This window comes from Bos taurus, chromosome 10 (genome assembly GCF_002263795.3).
Source record: "Bos taurus isolate L1 Dominette 01449 registration number 42190680 breed Hereford chromosome 10, ARS-UCD2.0, whole genome shotgun sequence".
NCBI lineage: Eukaryota > Metazoa > Chordata > Mammalia > Artiodactyla > Bovidae > Bos > Bos taurus.
In genome coordinates this window covers 26,569,555-26,574,485 of record NC_037337.1, presented here as the reverse complement: position 1 = coordinate 26,574,485, position 4,931 = coordinate 26,569,555, and the positions used below count along the sequence as shown (strand labels likewise).

Sequence of the window (4,931 nt, the reverse complement as noted above, 5' to 3'; positions counted from 1 at the left end):
TAGAGGAATTTCAAACTAGTGAAAACACATTGGACTATCTTTTGAAAGTTAGTAGAGCTGGATTTCTACCTTACATCATACACTAAAAATAATCTTGTATGAATTAAATGTTTTAAATGTAAGCTGTTTAAAAATCACAATTCAAAAGCAAATCAGAAAATGCAAGAAAATGTGTTTATAATGTCAAATGAGATGCAAACTATCAGTCATAATTCAGTGTATACATTTTAAGACCTCTGGAAGAGAAAATATATCACAAAAAATTGGTAAATAAAATACCAAAATATCCAGATTATCCAGGGAAATTTTATTTGCAGCATATACTAGAAGGATGAGAAATAAAATATTGCCATCACGTAAGTAAACAAAAGATGTTGTAGTCAGTGATTGCAGTCACAGCCAATGATGAGCTTTTTTTTTTTGTATATACATACATATATATATATATATATATATATATATATATATATATTTATTTATTTCCTTTTGGCTGTGCTGGGTCCTCATTGCTGCATGACTTCTCTAGTTGCAGTGAGGGGGGCTTCTCTCTAGTTGTGGTGTGCAGGCTTCTCATTGCGGTGGCTTCTCTTGTTGCGGAGCACAGGCTCTAGGGCGCACAGGCTTCAGCAGTTGCATCACATGGGCTCAGTAGCTGCAGCGCCTGGGCTTTAGAGAGCAGGCTCAACAGCTGTGGCTCAGGGGCTCCACAGCTTGTGGGATCTTTCTGGATCAGGGTCTCAGATTCTTTACCACTGAGGCACCTGGGAAGCTTCACATTAAGTTTTAAATGCAATTTCACTTTGATCCAGAAAAAAAAAAAAAAAGAACATATTAAAGTTGAAGTATAACACAAAGAAAAGTGCACAAAACATAGATGTACATCTTAGTGACAACAACAAATCAAATGCTCATGTAAGCCACGAAGTTTACTTATAGGACTCTACCCTCTGAAAATATCCCCAAAAGCAAAAAGAGTGTTTACACAAGGATATTCATACCTGAATATTTTATTATTGTTTATGTTTTTAAACATTTCTATTTTCTTAAAAGTTAATTTTAAATATATTTCTATCTAGCCATGGTTCTGCTCTGGACAGTTAAGGGAAAGACAGACCTGTAGATAGAGAGGAAGCAGTACTCTTTCCCCTGAAGCTGGGGCAATGTTGGAAGCAGCGTCACAGGTGTGAAGACAGGCCTGTGACATCCCCAGACACAACAGTCAGCACACGTGACCCCTCCAGAGAGCACAGAGAGAAGGATCTGAAAGAACTCTGAGAATGTATGAAGTTAGCACCATCAGGGGCTTCAGAAGCCACCCACTGAACAAACATTGCATGTTCGTGCTCAGTGCTTTAGTCGTGTCCAACATTTTGCGACACTGTGGACTGTGGCCTGCCAGGCTCCTCTGCCCATGGGATTCTCCAGGCAAGAATACTGGAGTGGGTTGCCATGCCCTCCTCCAGGGGATCTTCCTGACCCAGGAATCGAACCCAGGTCTCCTGCATTACAGGGATATTCTTTACGGACTGAGTTATGAAGGAAGCCCCACAGCTTCCCCCATAGCTTCCAAAGGAATACTAAATCTCCGTTTTTCCAGTAGTCACATATGGATGTAAGAGCTGGACCATAAAGAAGGCTCAGCACTGAAGAACTGATGCTTTTGAACTGTAGTGTTGGAGAAGACTCTTGAGAGTCCCTTGGACTGCAAGGAGATTAAATATTCATTCCTAAAGGAAATCAGCCCTGAATATTCACTGGAAGGACTGATGCTGCAGGTGAAGCTTCAGTACTTTGGCCACCTGATGCGAAGAACTGACTCATTGGAAAAGACCCTCATGCTGGGAAAGATTTAAGGCAGGAGAAGAAGGGGATGACAGAGGAAGAGATGGTTGGATGGCACCACCAACTCAATCAATGGACACAAGTTTGAGGAAGCTCTGGGAGATGGTGAAGGACAGGGAAGCCTGGCGTGCTGCAGTTCATGGGGTCACAGAGTCGGACACCATTGAGGGATGAACAGCAGCAACAATATTCCTATTTGGGGACATAAGCATCTGAAATCTTTAAAAAAATTTTTTAGTGTGTAAGTGTAACCTTATTTTGTACTTACAGGCTTGAAGTATATTGAAGTAAGTATACTGAAGCTTAGATAGGCTGCTTCATGGTTTTTGTAAGTACCCATTCCTACTTAAGGAGAACAGCTTGATCTTGGAGAGGCAGCAGTGGGCAGTGGTGTGAAGCGAGATCTTGATTCCCTGCTTAGGAGTTGAACCTGAGTAGCTTGGATAAAAACCAGTAATCCCTGCCAGCAGACTAGCAAGGGTTAGAAGCAGAAGCTGTTTTTCACTGGATTTTTGCCCCCAGCGAAAAATACATTTCTTACGGAAGCAAAAACTGTAAATGCAGGTACAGAGTTTACTATTAAAGACAGCACAACGACAAGTGGGAGAGCATACAGAGACACAGTTTGTTAAGATAGAAGCAAGGCAGAGATGAACATTCGGAGAGAAAGGGTGTGGACGCGCCACCCCGCCCCGCTAGTGAAGAGGAGTGCAGTAAAGAAATGGGTTAAGTCATTTCTTTAGGATAGTTCTTTGGGGTCTTTGCTTACCTTTAGCCAATTATCTAGTTTCTTTTTCCACACCTGATCTACCCTAGGGCCCTCCTGACATGCACACAGAACTTTTTCTTCAAGACGCATTCCAGCCCAGAGGCCTATGGGGTCAGGTACTAGCATCACATATTATGTGGTGGTGCCCCCTTTTGACCTCCAAGGCGTCCTTCTGCATGTGCGAAATGTCTCCCTTGCCCGGAGGGTGAGAAATATATGAACTTCTGATCCTTTACCCAAACAAGTTTTGGTCCCTCCCTGTTCCTGCCACAACTGTTATCTTAAGGTTTCCATACCTGCAGAGACAGAGCCTGGCTTTTTACCCCGTTTCAGTTGTTACCTCCATTTCAGAGAGCAAACAGGAGACTGATTGTACATATCTAACCGGAGCAAATGCAAACAGGAGGCTAGTTATAAGTGTCTGGTCTGAAGCCAGTCTTTTTCTTGCCCCTCAAAATGTAAACAGGAGGTCAGCTGTAACTGCCTAGCCTGGGGCCCATCTATATCCTACCTCAAGTTGACCTCTAAGTGTTTTGAATAATGAGTGAAAATAAGGTGTGCATAGAAGACACACAGAATGTTCTGTTTTTTTTTTTTTAACCTGTCAACTCTGTCCTTTGATCATGTGCCAGCTGTGCCCCAGGGCTTTCTCAAGATCTCCCAGTAGGAACTGGAGTCATTATTCTCCTTTCCTGGTCCTCAGTAAAAACAGAAAGCCCGGAGCAGCACCCTAGGGTGTGCTAATGGTATCAGGTTATTGAGGAACAGAAGCTAGAAGGGTTGACGTGTTTCGCTGCCCTCAAAGCAGTTTTTCCAGAGCACCTATTAAGTTTATTTTGGTTTTAAATCTGAGAACTTAATTGGTTCGGTCAGTCAGTTCACTTGCTCAGTCATGTTCAACTCTTTGTGACCCATGGACTACAGCATGCCGGGCTTCCCTGTCCATCACCAACTCCCGAAGTTTGCTCAAACTCATGTCTATCGAGTTGGTGATGCCATCCAATCATCTCATCCTTTCTTGTCCCCTTCTCTTCCTGTGTTCAATCTTTCCCAGCATCAGGGTCTTTTCCAATGAGTCAATTCTTCACATCAGGTGGCCAAAGTATTGGAGTTTCAGCTTCAGCATCAGTCCTTCCAATGAATATTCAGGACTGATTTCCTTTAGGATGAACTGGTTGGATCTTCTTGCAGTCTAAGGGACTCTCAAGAGTCTTCTCCAACACCACAGTTCAAAAGCATCAATTCTTCAGCACTCAGCTTTCTTTATAGTTCAACTCTCACATCCGTACATGACTACTTGGTTTTTCCAAAACCATAGCTTTGACCTAGGTGGACCCTTGTTGGTAAAGCAATGTCTCTGCTTTTTAATATGCTGTTTAGGTTGGTCATAGCTTTTCTTCCAAGGAGTAAGTGTCTTTTAATTTCATGGCGGCAGTCACCATCTGCAGTGATTTTGGAGCCCAGAAAAATAAAGTCTGTCACTATTTCCATTGTTTCCCCATCTATTTGCCATGAAGTGATGGGACCAGATGGATCTTAATTTTCTGAATGTTGAGTTTTAAGCCAACTTTTTCACTCTCCTCTTTCATTTTCATCAAGAGGCTCTTGAGTTCTTCTTCACTTTCTGCCACAAGAGAGGTGTCATCTGCATATCTGAGGTTATTGATATTTCTCCCGGCAATCTTGATTCCAGCTTGTGCTTCATCCAGGCTGGCATTTCTCATGAGGTACTCTGCATAATAAATTAAATAAGCAGGGTGACAATATACAGCCTTGACATACTCCTTTTCCTATTTGGAACCAGTCTGTTGTTCTATGTCCAGTTCTAACTGTTGCTTCTTGACCTGCATACAGATTTCTCAGGAGGTAGGTCAGGTGGTCTGGTATTCCCATCTCTTTTAGAAGTTTCCACATAGATAATCCCTGGGAAGAGTCAGAGAAAGACTTATACAAAAGGTTCAAAACAACCATCAGAATGGAGGCACTGGAGGAATGATTTGGAGCTCAAGAGAAAGGGGATGTTCCCAACCTATAGGGATCGAACCTGTGTCCCCTGCATTGCAGGTGTATATCTCAAGTGTGTGGATATCTGCTTTCTTCTAGGAACAGAAATCATAACACGCATAGAAATAGATGATCACACTTGTCAGAAGCAGATGAAGAACCGCTTCAACATGGAGGAGTAGAAGGGTGTGCGCTCATCTTCTGTGAGAACTCCAAAATTATAACTTGCTGCTGAACAACCATCGATAGGAGAATGTTGGATCCCACCAAAAAAAGATACCCTACATCCAAGGGCAAAGGAGAAACCCCAGCAAGA

At 42.5% G+C, this 4,931-nt stretch overlaps 1 long non-coding RNA gene across 1 annotated transcript; it reads right to left on the bottom strand.

Annotated features, from left to right (window-relative positions):
• Positions 1–441: 441 nt before the first annotated feature.
• LOC132346354 (uncharacterized) lies at positions 442–2,992 on the bottom strand. Its single transcript, XR_009496161.1, has 2 exons — positions 2,908–2,992; positions 442–798 (listed from the first exon to the last, which is right to left on the bottom strand). It is a non-coding gene; the product is annotated as an uncharacterized lncRNA (long non-coding RNA).
• Between the last annotated feature and the right edge of the window lie 1,939 nt (positions 2,993–4,931).